The 17,626-nt window shown below is 40.9% G+C and overlaps 1 long non-coding RNA gene across 1 annotated transcript in view; it reads right to left on the bottom strand.

Moving 5' to 3' along the window:
• Positions 1–17,626, bottom strand: part of LOC137765419 (uncharacterized) — a 52,022-nt gene that overhangs the window by 25,774 nt on the left and 8,622 nt on the right. The window contains exon 2 of the long non-coding RNA XR_011074151.1: positions 8,640–8,821. This is a non-coding gene — a long non-coding RNA (uncharacterized lncRNA). The remainder of the gene's footprint in view (positions 1–8,639; positions 8,822–17,626) is intronic.

Raw genomic sequence — 17,626 nt, 5'->3', positions numbered from 1 at the left:
CCCAACTGGGATATAGATACCCTTTTTTAAAAAAAAAAAATGCCTTTTTTTGCATATGCTTTATATTTTTTCTAAGAATTTCATTCATTCTTTCATACATTATAACTTAAATATAAATATAAAATATAAAACAATTATAAAGAAGGTCTACTCTGTGACCAAACAGTATCAAGCATAGTTAGAGACTAAAGAGTTGAACCAAAAGCACCTCCATTCTTATATTCTAGTTGGGGAGAGGAACAAGGAAACAGCAAACTATATAACTTTCCCCAGGAAATTACTCCATCTTGACTCCTAACATCCCGTGCTGTAAGTAGTTGTGGTAGGCAGAATAATGGCTCCCCAAAGAAGTCTATATCCTAATCCCCCAAATCTGAGATTATGTTACCTTACATGGCAAAAGGTGATTAAGTTAAGGTTCCTGAGATGGGAATCATCCTGGATTATCTGGGTGATGTAATCACACAGGTCCATATAAGAGGGAGACAGGAGAGTCAGAAGAAGAAGATGTGACAGATGGAAGCAGAGGCTGGAGTAATGCAGGGCCATAGGCCAAGGAATGTGGGAACAAATTCTCTGCCATAGCCTCCAGAAGGAATGCAACCCAGCCAATGCTCCATTTTAGCTCACTGAGACCCATCTTGCACTTCTGACCTCTAGAACTGTGAGATAATAAGTTTGTCTTGTTCAAAGCAACTAAGTTTGTGGTAACTTACTACAGCAGCAGGAAACTAATATAGTTGGGCATCATTATTGGTCCCATTTAACAGATGAAAAAAATGAGTGAAATGTTCACATAACTTCAACCACATATATTCCGGAGGGAGTGCAAAACTGTATAACCCCAACAGAAGACACTTTGACATTAACTATCAAAATTACCAATGCATTTACTCCACTTAGCCTAATCCTACAGATATACCTAGCTGCATGAAATGGCACATGCTCAAGTTCATTCACAGCAGCATTGTTCGTTAGAGCAAAATACCAGAAACAATTCAATTAACAGAATAGAAAGCCCAGAAATAGACCCACACACCTACAGTCAATTAATATTCAACAAAAGAGGCAAGAATATACAATGGAGAAAAGACAGTCTCTTTGGCAAGTGGTATTGGGAAAGCTGGACAGCTGCATGTAAACCGATGAAGTTAGAACACTCCCTCACACCATACACAAAAATAAACTCAAAATGGCTTAAAACTTAAATATAAGACAGGATGCCACAAAGCTTCTAGAAGAGAACATAGGCAAAACATTCTCTGACATAAATCGTAGCAATGTTTTCTTAGGTCAGTCTCCCAAGGCAATAGAAATGAAAGCAAAAATAAACAAATGGGAGAATTCCCTGGCAGTCCAGTGGTTAGGACTCCATGCTTTCACTGCCGAGGGCCTGGATATGATCCCTGGTTGGGGAACTAAGATCCTGCAAGCCGCCTGGCACAGCAAAAAATGAAATAAAATAAAAATAAAATAACAGGGACTTTCCTGGCAGTCCAGTGCTAAGACTCTGTGCTCCCAGTGCAGGGGGCACGGGTTCGATCCCTGGTCGGGGAAATAAGATCCTGCATACTGCACGATGAGGCCAAAAAAAAAAGGCGGGGGGGCAACCTAATCAAACTTATAAGCTTTTGCATAGCAAAGGAAACCAGCAACAAAACACAAAGACAACCTATGGACTGGGAGAAAATATTTGCAAGTGATGCGACCTACAAGGGCTTAATTTCCAAAATATACAAACAGCTCATACAACTCAATAACAAAACAAACAACCCAATTAAAAAATGGGCAGAAGATCTAAATAGACATTTCTCCAAAGAAGACATACAGATGGCCAACAGGCACATGAAAAGATGCTCAATATCACTAATTATCAGAGAAATGCAAATCAAAACTACAGTGAGGTACCACTTCACACCAGTCAGAATGGTCATCATTAAAAAGTCTACAAATAATAAATGCTGGAGAAGGAGTGGAGGAAAAGGGAACCCTCCCACACTGTTGGTGGGAATGTAAATTGGTGCAGCCACTATGGAAAACAATATGGAGGTTCCTTAAAAAACTAAAAATAGAGCTGCTACATGATCCTGCAATCCCACTCCTGGGCATATATCTGGACAAAACTCTAGTTTGAAAAGATACATGCACCCCTGTTTTCATATCAACACTACTGACAATAGCCAAGACATGGAAGCAACCTAAATGTCCATTGACAGATGAATGGATAAAGAAGATGTGGTATATATATACAATGGAATACTACTCAGCCATAAAAAGAATGAAATAATGCCATTTGCAGCAACATGGATGGACCTAGAGATTATCATACTAAATGATGTAAGTAAGACAGAGAAAGACAAGTATCATATGGTATCATGTATATGTGGAATCTAAAATATGATACAAATGAACTTATCTACAAAACAGAAACAGACTCATGACACAGGAAACAAACTTATGGTTACCAAAAGGGAAGGTGGGGGAGGGATAAATTAGGAGTTTAGGATTAACAGATACAAACTACTATATATAAAATAGATAAACAACAAGGTCCTACTATATAGCATGGGGAACTATATTCAGTATCTTGCAATAACCTATAATGAAAAAGAATATATATATATACACACACACATATATATAAATCACTTCGCTATACACCAGAAACTAACACAACATTGTAAATCAACTATACTTCAATTAAAAAAAAAAGACAATCCAATTGTCTATCTCTAGGGGAGTAACAAAATAAACTTCACAGTGGGATAGTATGCAGCTTTGGAAAAGAATGAGGAAGCTCTCTACATACTGATGTGGAAAGGTCTCCGAGATAAATTGTTAAGAGAAAAAAGCATATATAGTGTGCTACCTTTTGTGTATGAAAAGGGAGAAAATAAGAATATATATTTTAACTTGCTTATTTTTGAATAAAGAAATACTGGAAGGACACATCAAAAACTAACAAAAGTGGTTACCTACAGAAGACAAGGCTGTGTGGAATGAGGTGGATGGGCAGAGGGGTGGGAGAAAGATTTTTCTTTCCTTTTCATATCTGATTTTCTAACTATGTGAATGTGCTACTCTATTTTTTTCTAACTGATTTTTAAAAAATATCTATTTATTTATTTGGTTGCGTCAGGTCTCAGTTGCCGCGTGCGGGATCTTCGTTGCGGCATGCGGGGTCTTTAGCTGAAACATGTGAACTTCTTAGTTGCAGCATGTGGGATCTAGTCCCCTGACCAGGGAACAAACCCAGGCCCCCCGCACTGGGAGCCCGGAGTCTTAGCCACTGGACCACCAGGGAAGTCCCTCTAATTAATTTTGAAATGAGTTAAAAAAACTTGCTGGTCTAAGGCTGCAGAATCAATTATAACAGTAAAAGTAACAACAACATAGTGGCAGCAGCTACCCCTTATGAGCCAGGCACTTTCAGATCTTTCTTATTAAATCTTTACAATACCCATGTCAGGCAGGGATCATTATCCTATTTATAGATGAAGAAACTGAAGCTCATAGAGGTTGAGACGTGCTTGAGATCACCCAGCTTGTAAGCAGGAGAGTTGACCTCCCAGCTTGGGTCTCCCTGACTCCAAAGCCCACGCTCTTGGCCACCAGGCTGCCGTGCCTAGAAACCACGTCTTCAACTTCTAGCATTAGTGCTCTAAATACGACAACACAGCATGTCACATACAGGTTGTTGACACGTTAGAGAGAGAGCCAAATGGGCTAAGTGAAGTATGAGCATTTAGCCTTTTTCTGCCAGGCTCTTCTGTGAGGCTTTGGAGAACTTAATTTGGGGACAATTCATTGTTTGTTTTTTGGGGTTTTTTTTGGCCACGCCACGTGCCATGCGGGATCTTAGTTCCCCAACCAGGGATCGAACCCATGCCCCCTGCAGTGGAAGCTTGGAGTCTTAACACTGGACCGCCAGGGAAGTCCCTCATTGTTTATGTTGTTGTTTTTTGCTTTTGTTTTTTTTTCCATAATGTTTTATTTTCTTTTATTTTTGTATACAGCAGGTTCTTATTAGTCATCAATTTTATACACATCAGTGTATACATGTCAATCCCAATCTCCCAATTCAGCACACCACCATCCCCACCCCCCCGCCGCTTTCCCTCCTTGGTGGCCATACGTTTTTTCTCTACTTCTGTGTCTCAATTTCTGCTCTGCAAACCGGTTCATCTGTACCATTTTCTAGGTTCCACATATATGCGTTAATATACGATATTAGCTTTTCTCTTTCTGACTTACTTCACTCTGTATGACAGTCTCTAGATCCATCCACGTCTCAACAAATGACCCAGTTTCGTTCCTTTTTATGGCTGAGTAATATTGCATTGCATATATGTACCACATCTTCTTTATCCATTCGTCTGTCGATGGGCATTTAGGTTGCTTCCATGACCTGGCTATTGTAAATAGTGCTGCAATGAACATTGGGGTGCATGTGTCTTTTTGAATTATGGTTTTCTCTGGGTATCTGCCCAGTACTGGGATTGCTGGGTCATATGGTAATTCTAGTTTTAGTTTTTTAAGGAACCTCCATACTGTTCTCCATAGTGGCATCTCCATCTGTTGGTATCATCTTTAATGTCTTTCAACAGTGTCTTATAGTTTTCTGCATACAGGTCTTTTGTCTCCCTCGGTAGGTTTATTCCTAGGTATTTTATTCTTTTTGTTGCAATGGTAAATGGGAGTGCTTCCTTAATTTCTCTTTCAGATTTTTCATCATTAGTGTATAGGAATGCAAGCAATTTCTGTGCATTAATTTTGTACCCTGTAACTTTACCAAATTCATTGATTAGCTCTAGTAGTTTTCTGGTGGCATCTTTAGGACTCTCTATGTATAGTATGTCATCTACAAACAGTGACAGTTTTACTTCTGCATTTCCAATTTGTATTCCTTTTATTTCTTTTTCTTCTCTGATTGCCATGGCTAGGACTTCCAAAACTATGTTGAATAATAGTGGTGAGAGTGGACATCCTTGTCTTGTTCCTGATCTTAGAGGAAATGCTTTCAGTTGTTCACCATTGAGAATGATGTTTGCTGTGGGTTTGTCATATATGGCCTTTATTATGTGGAGGTAGGTTCCCTCTATGCCCACTTTCTGGAGAGTTTTTATCATAAATGGGTGTTGAATTTCATCAAAAGCTTTTTCTGCATCTATTAAGATGATCATATGGTTTTTACTCTTCAATTTGTTAATATGGTGTATCACATTGATTGATTTGTGTATAATGAAGAATCCTTGCATCCCTGGGATAAATCCCACTTGATCGTGGTGTATGAACCTTTTAATGTGTTGTTGGATTCTGTTTGCTAGTATTTTGTTGAGGATTTTTACATCTTTATTCATCAGTGATATTGGTCTGTAATTTTCTTTTTTTGTAGTGTCTTTGCCTGGTTTTGGTATCTGGGTGATGGTGGCCTCAGAGAATGAGTTTGGGAGTGTTCCTTCCTCTGCAACTTTTGGAAGAGTTTGAGAAGGATGGGTGTTAGCTCTTCTCTAAATGTTTGATAGAATTCACCTGTGAAGCCATCTGGTCCTGGACTTTTGTTTGTTGGAAGATTTTTAGTCACAGTTTCAATTTCCTTACTTGTGATTGGTCTGTTCATATTTTCTATTTCTTCCTGGTTCAGTCTTGGAAGGTTATACCTTTCTAAGAATTTGTCCATTTCTTCCAGGTTGTCCCTTTTATTGGCATAGAGTTGCTTGTAGTAGTCTCTTAGGATGCTTTGTATTTCTGCAGCGTCTGTTGTAACTTCTTCTTTTTCATTTCTAATTTTATTGATTTGAGTCCTCTCCCTCTTTTTCTTGATGAGTCTGGCTAATGGTTTATCAATTTTGTTTATCTTCTCAAAGAACCATCTTTTAGTTTTATTGATCTTTGCTATTGTTTTCTTTGTTTCTATTTCATTTATTTCTGCTCTGATCTTTATGATTTCTTTCCTTCTGCTAACTTTGGGTTTTGTTTGTTCTTCTTTCTCTAGTTCCTTTAGGTGTAAGGTTAGATTGTTTATTTGAGATTTTTCTTGTTTCTTGAGGTAGGCTTGTATAGCTATAAACTTCCCTCTTAGAACTGCTTTTGCTGCATCCCATAGGTTTTGGGTCGTCGTGTTTTCATTGTCATTTGTCTCTAGGTATTTTTTGAATTCCTCAGTGATCTCTTGGTTATTTAGTAGTGTATTGTTTAGCCTCAATGTGTTTGTGTTTTTTACGTTTTTTTCCCGGTAATTCATTTCTAATCTCATAGCATTGTGGTCGGAAAACATGCTTGATATGATTTCAATTTTCTTAAATTTACTGAGGCTTGGTTTGTGACCCAAGATGTGATCTATCCTGGAGAATGTTCCATGCGCACTTGAGAAGAAAGATCTGCTGTTTTTGGATGGAATGTCCTATAAATATCAATTAAATCTATCTGGTCTATTGTGTCATTTAAAGCTTCTGTTTCCTTATTAATTTTCTGTTTGGATGATCTGTCCATTGGTGTAACTGAAGTGTTAAAGTCCCTCACTATTATTGTGTTATTGTCGATTTCCTCTTTTATAGTTGTTAGCAGTTGTCTTATATATTGAGGTGCTCTTACGTTGGGTGCATATATATTTATGATTGTTATATCTTCTTCTTGGATTGATCCCTGGATCATTACGTAGTGTCCTTCCTTGTCTCTTGTAACATTCTTTATTTTAAAGTCTATTTTATCTGATATGAGTATTGCTACTCCAGCTTTCTTCTGATTTCCATTTGCATGGAATATCTTTTTCCATCCCCTCACTTTCAGTCTGAATGTGTCCCTAGGTCTGAAGTGGGTCTCTTGTATACAGCATATATATGGGTCTTGTTTTTGTATCCATTCAGCAAGTCTGTGTCTTTTGGTTGGAGCATTTAATCCATTCACGTTTAAGGTAATTATCAATATGTATGTTCCTGTTACCATTTTCTTAATTGTTTTGTGTTTGTTTTTGTAGGTCCTTTTCTTCTCTTGTGTTTCCCACTTAGAGCAGTGCCTTTAGCATTTGTTGTAGAGCTGGTTTGGTGGTACTGAATTCTCTTAGCTTTTGCTTGTCTGTAAAGCTCTTGATTTCTCCATCGAATCTGAATGAGATCCTTGCTGGGTAGAGTAATCTTGGTTGTAGGTTCTTCCCTTTCATCACTTTCAGTATATCATGCCACTCCCTTCTGGCTTGTAGAGTTTCTGCTGAGAAATCAGCTGTTAACCTTATGGGAGTTCCCTTGTATGTTATTTGTAGTTTTTCCCTTGTTGCTTTCAATAATTTTTCTTTGTCATTAATTTTTGCCAATTTGATTACTATGTGTCTCGGCGTGTTTCTCCTTGGGTTTATCCTGCATGGGACTCTCTGTGCTTCCTGGACTTGGGTGGCTATTTCCTTTCCCATGTTAGGGAAGTTTTTGACTATAATCTCTTCAAATATTTTCTCTGGTCCTTTCTCTCTCTCTTCTCCTTCTGGGACCCCTATAATGCGAATGTTGTTGCGTTTAATGTTGTCCCAGAGGTCTCTTAGGCTGTCTTCATCTCTTTTCTTTCTTTTTTCTTTATTCTGTTCTGCAGCAGTGAATTCCATCTTTCTGTCTTCCAGGTCACTTATCCATTCTTCTGCCTCAGTTATTCTGCTATTGATTCCTTCTAGTGTAGTTTTCATTTCAGTTATTGTATTGTTCATCTCTGTTTGTTTGTTCTTTAATTCTTCTAGGTCTTTGTTAAACATTTCTTGCATCTTCTCGATCTTTGCCTCCATTCTTTTTCCGAGGTCCTGGATCACCTTCACTATCATTATTCTGAATTCTTTTTCTGGAAGGTTGCTTATCTCCACTTCATTTAGTTGTTTTTCTGGGGTTTTATCTTGTTCCTTCATCTGGTACATAGCCCTCTGCCTTTTCACCTTGTCTATCTTTCTGTGAATGTGGTTTTTGTTCCACAGGCTGCAGGATTGTAGGTCTTCTTGCTTCTGTTGTCTGCCCTCTGGTGGATGAGGCTATCTATGAGGCTTCTGCAAGTTTCCTGATGGGAGTGACTGGTGGTGGGTAGAGCTGGCTGTTGCTGTGGTGGACAGAGCTCGGTAAAACTTTAATCCACTTGACTGTTGATGGGTGGGGCTGGGTTCCCTCCCTGTTGGTTGTTTGGCCTGAGGCGACCCAACACTTGAGCCAACCAGGCTCTTGGTGGGCCTAATGGCGGACTCTGGGAGGGCTCACGCCAAGGAGTACTTCTCAGAAGTTCTGCTGCCAGTGTCCTTGTCCTCACGGTGAGAAAAAGCCATTCCCCGCCTCTGCAGGAGACCCTCCAACACTAGCAGGTAGGTCTGGTTCAGTCTCCTATGGGGTCACTGTTCCTTCCCCTGGGTCCTGATGCACACACTACTCTGTGTGTGCCCTCCAAGAGTGGAGTTTTTGTTTCCCCCAATCCTGTAGTCAAATCCCACTAGCCTTCAAAGTCTGATTCTCTAGGAATTCCTCCTCCCGTTGCCGGACCCCCAGGTTCGGAAGCCTGACATGGGGCTCAGAACCTTTACTCCAGTGGGTTCACGTCTGTGGTATAAGTGTTCTCCAGTTTGTGAGTTACCCACCCAGCAGTTATGGGATTTGATTTTACTGTGATTGCGCCCCTCCTACCGTCTCATTGTGGCTTCTCCTTTGTCTTTGGATGTGTGGTATCTTTTTTGGTGAGTTCCAGTGTCTTCCCGTTGATGATTGTTCAGCAGGTAGTTGTGATTCCAGTGTTCTCGCAAGAGGGAGTGAGAGCACATCCTTCTACTCCGCCATCTTGAACCAATCTCCCTCACTGTTTTTTAAATCTGTAAAATTAGATAGTCAAAGCAGTTTCATCAGTATTTGCTCCATGGAATTATATCAACAGGTTCTTCCTTCCTGCTCCAGGCCAAGATCTGAGTCCTGGCCTCTTGAGTTCTCCACGTACCCTCCAGGTCTGTGTCTAACATTTACAGGGTCTTTGGCGAGGATATAAGTGGAGGCCTATGTACCATAATTATGAATATTTATAAGTACAAGCCAACCTAAGAAGCTGTCAGGTAGAATCTATTCTATCCAACCTACCTTTACGAATACTCACTCAGAACCATGTGGAAGGCCAAGTTTGAAGTTAAATTTCTTGGGTGCTTAGAAATTCTGTGCCCGATTGTGATATTGCAGAGAGTTCTGGTCCCCAGTCCATGAACCATTCTCTTTCTCTTCTTACCTCTAGGTCCCCTCATGGCCTCAAACTCCCAGCCCACATGTCCAAGCTCCATTTACACACCTCCAAATAGCCACCCCTTGGCCATATTTTGGGCCTAGGGGCATGCATGCAGTGACACATTCTGGGCTCCTCAAGACTGAGGACAAGACCCACCCAGACCCGAGAAGCAGGCTCAGAGCCCTTGGGAATTCCAGGGCCATGTCTAAATGGTGAGAAGGAGGCCTACAGGTGGGCATTGTCCATTCGTCTCCGGGAGTCCTCACCCTGTGGGGAGGGCTGAGGCCAAAGGAGAGGCAGGAGCCCAAGTCCACTAAAGCATGGAGCCCAGAGAAGGGACCCTCTTTCTCAAGCCCAAAAGAACTATTGCCTGCCCCTAGAAGTGTTCACAGAAGCAAACCTAGGACATGGACAAAATTCAGAATGCAGGCCCAATCAGTCACTTACTGAACAGAAGAGAGCAGTAAGGAGAAAGAACCACAGGGTCCATGGTAAACCCATGTGTTAGACAAGCAAACAGTGGGGGGAAAGCAACTAAGCAGACCCCAAATTCCAGCACAGTGGGGATGTTTTGGACATGACTAGGCTCGAATTCAAAAGATGAGCAGTTGAGCAACAATGAAAATTTACCACTTTCTTTTTGGTTGTTAACGTTGTCAGAACATTTAAGCCCTGCATACACATTCTTCACCTTAGAAATCATTTACTCCTGGTATGAAAGTCCATGCCCAAGTTGTTTGGACTCTGTTAAGTAAAAGGAACCGAATGTCCCTCAGGTTCCTAAAGTAATGGGGGTTTGTCCCAAGGTTGTGATGGGACAGACGATTACCCTAAGTGGATCTCTAAACCTTCCCCCCTCCAACCACCACGCACGAGTCCCGCTGGCCTGCTTATGCTGGTCCCCATCCCTGTATTGCTAAATCAGATTTTGGGGATTTTGAAGTGCAGAATTGGGAGAAAAGGAAAAGAAGGAGAAAAACTAGAAATCCAAAGGCTGGGGCTGAGGCAGACTTGGGGCTTTATGTGGGAAAAGTGTACTTTAAAAATTTAATTGGGAGTTTGGGATTGACATGTGCACACCGCAATATTTAAAACAGATAACCAATAAGGACCTACTGTATAGCACAGGGAACTCTGTTCATTACTCTGCAATAACCTAAATGGGAAAAGAATTTGAAAAAGAATAGATACATGTATATGTATAACTGAATCACTCTGCTGTACACCTGAAATTAACACAACATTGTTAATCTACTATGCTCCAATATAAAATGAAAATTTTTTAAAAATTGTAAGATGTTTTATTTTGGTCTATATGTCCACTTCATGGTGTTTGAGATCTACAAGTTGGAGACCCAGATTACCTTGAAATTAATTTAATTGCTGGGACACGCTTTGTTGGTAGTGACTTGGTTATGTGATGAGATACCATGGGAGAAGGCTTTACAAGCTTACAGGTGTATGTGGGAATAAGGATGTGAGAATCTCACAGGGATGTGTGAACACCTATATTAACACATCCATGGTGATCAGAACATAATGCAACAGCTTTAGAGGTGGTTCAGGATCAAAAGCAGCTTCAACAACTGCCATCAACCATTATATAGGGCTTCCCTGGTGGTGCAGTGGTTAAGAATCCGCCTGCCAATGCGGGGGACAAGGGTTCGAGCCCTGGTCTGGGAAGACCCCACATGCCGCGGAGCAACTAAGCCCGTGTGCCACAACTTCTGAGCCTGCGCTCTAGAGCCTGCGAGCCACAACTACTGAGCCCGCGTGCCACAACTACTGAAACCTGCACACCTAGAGCCTGTGCTCCACAACAAGAGAAGCCACCACAATGAGAAGCCCGCGCACCACAACACAGAGTAGACCCCACTCGCCACAACTAGAGAAAACCTGCGTGCAGCAACGAAGACCCAATGCAGTCAAAAATAAATTAAAAAAAAAAAACACCATTATATAACTCTGTATATCCATGCCTTGTCTTTAATCACCCGTGCCTCTACCATCCAACCAGCCAGGGTTTTCCTCAATCCCTGGCTCCGATGGTCTCATGCCCTCTGTGTGCTGGTCTCTTTCTGTGTGTCTTTTTTAGTTCCAGCTGCTGGTTGATCACTAGGGCAGTTTGCAAAGCTTCTAGTTCTCTCTCTTTCTAAACAAATAAGATTGTGTTTACCTGCTCCACTAGAAGTTATGTGGGGCCATATGATTTTCTTTGGTCAGTGCAATTGAGTAGAAGTGACACATGTCACTTCCAGGAGAAACTTTAAGAGCCCGGGTGTGCTTCACCACGCACTCCCTGTGTCTTCTGCTGTGGTGGCCAGGATGTTCCAGACAGTGGCTGCTCCATCAGTCTGGGTCTCGGAGTGAAGAAGCTGACATTGACATTGGAAGCTGAGCACCCAGACAACCCACAACAAACACGTGGCCCAAACAAGAAATAAACCTTTGTTTCCTTCTACCACTGAGATCCAGGGCTTGTTTGTTACTGCAGCAGAAGCTAACCCAATAATTCTCAGAGTGTGTTCCCAGAATCAAAATCAGCAGTATCACCCAGAAATTTGTTAGAAATGCAAATTCTTGGGTTCCAGCCCAGACCTACTGAATCAGAAACTCTGAAGTGAGGACCAGCAATCTGTGTTTTAATAAGTCCTGCAAATTATTCTAATGCTCACTGAAGTTTGAGCACCACTGACATAACCTATCCCGACTGATTCTGCTTCCACTCTCAAACATCTGGTGCTCTGTATCCAGAAATAAAATGCACACAGAGAGAATCTGTCTGGTCTAGTTCAATCATCATCACCCTACTGGGCAGAACTCTTGTACCGCAGTACCTTATAGGTCACTGTACAGACTATAAACTGATTGTCTTGGGCTGTGTGTCTCCCTCAAGTTCAGTCAGCCCTGTCACCAGGGCACATAGTTTGGAGGGGGGCAGAAAGGTCACTGACACAGAGCATGGCTACACCTCCCTGCATAACCACCAAGAATTGCTCACTCAGCATCAGTCAAGGTTATGGTAGTTCAGAGAGGCTATAGATGCAATGTAAATGTTCTCCTCAATAAATTGTAACAAATATAGAACATAGGACAACAAAATAGAAGACTTCAAAGAAGCTGTGATGGGTTCTACTGACCTGTCTTAACAATCATTTCCCATTCTCTTCTTTCCTGTTTTAGTTTGCCTTCTGCCAACCTCAGCTTCCAGAGCTTTGCAGCTTGAACATTTTAAGGTTTAGCACAGTGTTTCTGAATCTTGGTGCACATTATAATCACCTGAGGAACTTTTTAAAAATACCAGACCTTTTAATTCTGAATCTGGTTTGGGGATGGGGGAGGGAGGGTGTGTGTATGCCAGATTCAGCAAGTAAAAAATACAGGATGCATAGTTAAATTTGAATTTCAGATAAATAATGAATTTTTTAGTATAAGTATGCCCCATGCAATATTTGAGAAATACTTATACTAAAAATATTATTCACTGTTTATAAATTCAAATTTAATTAGGCCTCCCTGGACAGGGCAAGCAGGGACAAGGGCAAGGGTTGCGGGGAGGTAGGTCAATATTTTTAACGTTCCCCTAGTGATTACCACTTGGGGGTTAAGACTGAGAGTCTCTAGTCTTTCCCAACCCATCCTCAACCCCACGGGATAAAAGTTATTATTTTCTATCATCAGAGCTCTGAGTACGTCTAGAGTGGAATTCATTCTTTTCTAAACGCACTTCAGGTGATGGATTTCACATGCATTCATTTCTGCTTCTCCCCTCCATAGCACTGTAAAAGCGTGCAACGATTGACAGCCCTAGCATTGTCATTATGAGTGAATAACACATAATCCCCCATTACGTAAATGCCTACCACCTCATTTCCGAATTAGGCATCAATTATGGCAATTGTGAATGAAGAGACTTAGAGAGGAGAGCTGATCTCTGAGTCAAAGTCACAGAGAAAAACAATATGAATAAAATTCAAGTGTACCACTAGGTTTTAGGTTGACACTCATAAATCTAATTCAGTGTGAGCCAATCATTTTTCCTGAGTTCCACTAGGCATAGTTCACCATGATTGTAGAATCTTATTAGGTTACTCTGATCTGGCAAAAGCTAATGCAATCAGAAGAGATCCTGAATTGAATCTTAATTCTTGGTTTCTGCAGTAGATTTAAAAAATAGTTCAGGGGGCAACTGGAGTAGAATATACATCACTGTGGGATTATTGACAAATAGGTAAGCTAAATCATGCCTAGGTTATCAGAGTGAGATGAGAGCGTTGATAAAACTGCTTAGAAGAATTTCCTGGTGGTCCAGTGGTTAGGACTCACTGCAGGGGGCACGGGTTCAACCCCTGGTCGGGGAACAAAGATCCCACATGCTGCAAGGCACAGCCAAAAAAAAAACTGCTTAGAGAAGAAAAACCATTGTGATTCATGGTCAAAAATGACATTAGGTATGGTGACTTTTGAGAACTCTGACAATGCGACACATCATAAATTCCTTTAAAATATATTTTTATAAACATTTCCAATGATCAGAGTATTGTAACTTCATTATGAAATATCTTGAAAATACAGAGATTAAAAAAATAATTCAGACTCTCACTACTCTAATAGAACCACTGTGTGCATTTATAGCTGCATTTTGTCCTAGACTAAAAATTCCTTTGTGTGTTTTCAAGTGGTTTTCCATTAAACATTCTTAAAGTCCAACTACACTGTAGCCCTGATGTTGCTGTTCATCACCTAGCAAGCAACTCAAATGCCATTGTAAAGCTGTTCCTTTCTTTCCTTTCTTCCTTTACTTTTTAAACTTCTAACACTGACTCAGTAGATTACCTCACTTCCCACCTCAGAAAGACCATAGGTATTAGCCCTTGATGGTTGAGGTTTCATCTGACACATCATGGCCCTTTGTATCACTTCATCTCTCCCTTCACCCTCAAAAAGACAGGTGATCGCTCCTCTCCAAAGCTAACCCTCTACCTGTACTCTGGTCTTCATCACTTCTTGTCCCCCCTGAGCTAACCCTCCACCTAAACTTTGGTCTCCACTGCTCCAGGCTTCCTCAGGTGGCTCACATCCATTGATAATATGGCCTATATATCATGGAATTATCAACCCCAACTTCCACCCAAAAACTTCCCTGCCCGTATAATAACACCTGGAATTCCAAGTGGAGCTTGCAAAAATTTCCAGTGTGCCATTGTATAAATGCATGCAAAATGTAAGTTTCTCTACTTTTCTATAATCTCTCTCAACTGTTAATACAAATCCTTATGTCATCAGATGGCGGAAACTTAATCACAGTTATTTCAGGTTTTCCCTTACCCACACATTTTCCTTGAGGTTTTGTCTGAATTCTGGAGGGCTTATGTGTTGACAGTAATATGAAAAACAAGGACTAACTCTTATATACTGCTTACATTATGCCAGGCATAATTTTATATGCCTTCCATGTCTTATCTCATTTGATCCTTAAAACAGACCAAGGTAGGTTTTGGGGTTTTGTTTTTTTTGTTTTTTTTTTTATGGCCAAGCCCAGGCAGTGGGTTCTTAGTTCCCCAAGCAGGGATCGAACCCAGACCCTGTGAGTGAAAGTGCAGAGTCCTAACCACTGAACCGTCAGGGAATTCCCCCAAGGTAGGTTTTATTATTCCCCTATTTTACATATGGGGAGATGAGTACATAGAGAATTAAGTAATTTGCTCAGGGAAATAAAGTCCATAAATTTATGCTATAGTCTGTGCTCTAAACCATTACCCCAGACCCTCCTTACTCTCTTGTGGAGCCCAAGGCATTAGCAGGCAGAGGTGGTATTACCAAACTGAACTTGGGTCTGCTCACCTGCCATGCAGCAAAGCCAATCTACTGACACTGGGTTGTGGTAAAGGAAAGTACAGCATTTATTTTAGGGCACCAAGCAAGTACAGCATTTATTTTAGGGCACCAAGCAAGGAGAATGGGCAGCTAATGCTCAAAAGACCTGAACTCCCTGATGGCTTTCAGGGAAGAGTTTTTAAAAGCAAAATTAGGGGCAAGAGTTGACTTTCTTCTGATTGGTTGGTGGTGAGGTAAGAGGGTGATGTTTTAATCATCAACTTTCTGGCTCCAACCAGTATGGGTCCTATGTGCTTGTGATCAGCATGTAATCACCATCCACCACTTGGGTGGGGGTCATAGTTCCTGTAGAACAACTCAAGATATACATCAAATTGTTACGTATATCCCTTGAGAAGGAACTAGGACTCGGTTTTATTGATGAACTATTGTTTAATCTATCATTACTTTTCTTGCTTGACTGCCTTACCTTTGTTTCTGCCTTCCCTCACTTCCCTAACTTGTAACTGCTTGAGTCTGCTCTTTGGAACTCAGGGAAGGCCTAGGAAACTAAAGTCTTTTTCTACAAACAAGAAAAAGGGGGCACCGAGGGGCTTTTGTAACTGAGAGCGGACCACAGGTTCCTACTCGGTTTCAGTCTCCCCTTTTCTTTGATACTCTTCAGTCCTGAGGGGAACAGGGGCAGGACAAGCAGGGGAATAAAGTTTTGGATAGAGAGATTAATCATAAACTCAGCAGGGGAACTCGGTTTCAGTGGTATCTGGTTTCGGTCACTGTCCATGTTGGTGTATACTGAAACATCTTCCTTCCATCATCAACACACACAGGTGCCTGCTGACTCATCCCTCACCCCAAGGCCCCCTCATGACTGGCTTGCCTACCTACCATAATGGAAAAGAATATTTAAAAAAAGAATGTGTATATATTTACATACACATATATAAAACTGAATCACTTTGTTGTACAGCAGAAATTAACACAACATTGTAAATCAACTATACTTCAATTTGAAAAAAACCTCAAAATCCAAGAGCTGGCTTCTGTTTTTACCCTTGAACACCTAATTTTCCAAATATAAAAAGTGCCAGAGACTTCACAGAAATACTGGGAATGACACCTGCTGCTGCATGATATTGAATAAAAGCTGAAACCCTTCACATAACAATTCCACGTGAGGCTTAGATAGAAATGTTCCAGAAAAATACATTTTATCCACCTACTCATGTGTATTTACTAATTGATGAATTAGTTCATCAAATATTTATGAAACATTTATAATTTTAAGGATTAGTTCACGTGATTGTGGAGGCTGGCAAATCCAAAATCTGCAAGGTAGGCCAACAGGTTAGAGACCCAGGGAAGAGGTGGTGCTTCAGTTCAAGTTTGAAGGCCATCCGCTGGTGGAATTTCTTCCTCATCCAGGGCCGTCACTCTTTTTATATTAAGGCCTTCGAATGGTTAGAAGTGCCCACCCACATTACAGAGGGTAACCTGCTTTACTCAAAGACTACTGATCCAAATGTTAATTCCATCCAAAAAACCTTATAAAACTTTTACAGAAACATCTAAAATAGTGTTCAACCAAATATCTGGGCACTGTGGCCAACTTGATACATAAAATTAATCATCACAAGTACCTACTCATTTGCTTTTCACTGGGGTTTTAACAGATAAGACAAACATGGTTCCTGGCCCTATGGTATTTTCTCAAAAATTCATTAATTCAACAGTTCCCCAATGTAGACAAATTCAAACTCAAGTGCAAAAGACTAAAACCAGCTCCTCTTCAAATAGCAAGTATTGATAAGGAAGAAAAATAGGTAAAGAGGTCTCTGGGTGCCAAAAGCTAGAGGCTGGGTAAAAGATAGCAGAAAGGGATTCTGTTATCTTTGAAGATGAACTTGAAATCATTCACAGCTTTATCAGGGTCATTCCTACTCACTCATTCCTTCAACTAAGTCTTCCAAGAGTGGGTAGTCCCCCTTTACCATTTGGGGATGGGAGTAGTCAGGAGAGGCTTATAGAGGAGTGATGTTTAAGCCAAAAATGTTCAGTGATGGATAGGTGTAAATTTGCTAGAAAGAAGGACAGGGAAAGGTCATTCCAGACCTCAGAGGTCAAAGAAGCCATAAATAAAGACAAAAAGGGAAATGCATTCCCTTTGGGGAGGAATAAAGCATTCCGTGTGGCTGGGGCACAGAGCACAGGCACAGAAGAGATAGAAAAGGACATATGGGGCCTTGTTTCCCATGCATGCTTATACTTAGCAGTGAGAAACCATGAAAAGCATTAAGCTGGAAGGAGATGTGATCATGTTGCATTTCAGAGCAGTCACAGTGGCCAAGACTCCTGGGGATGGATTACAGTGGGCCAAGACTGGAGTCAGAGACCATGAGTGGGTGACTAAACAATCCTGGAGAGACATGATGAGGGCCTAAAAGTGAGACTAGAGAGGAGGGAACTGGGTTGGGAGACGCAATAGGGTTAGAATTTTAAAAACCTGATGCTTTATTGATCGTGAGGAAGGGAAGGAGAGAGGCAGAGAGGGAGAAGTTTGGTTTGGATAGAG

This window comes from Eschrichtius robustus, chromosome 5 (assembly GCF_028021215.1).
Source record: "Eschrichtius robustus isolate mEscRob2 chromosome 5, mEscRob2.pri, whole genome shotgun sequence".
Classification (NCBI taxonomy): domain Eukaryota; kingdom Metazoa; phylum Chordata; class Mammalia; order Artiodactyla; family Eschrichtiidae; genus Eschrichtius; species Eschrichtius robustus.
The sequence above is the reverse complement of the archived record's forward strand: the minus strand, read 5'-3'. Positions and strand labels throughout refer to the sequence as shown.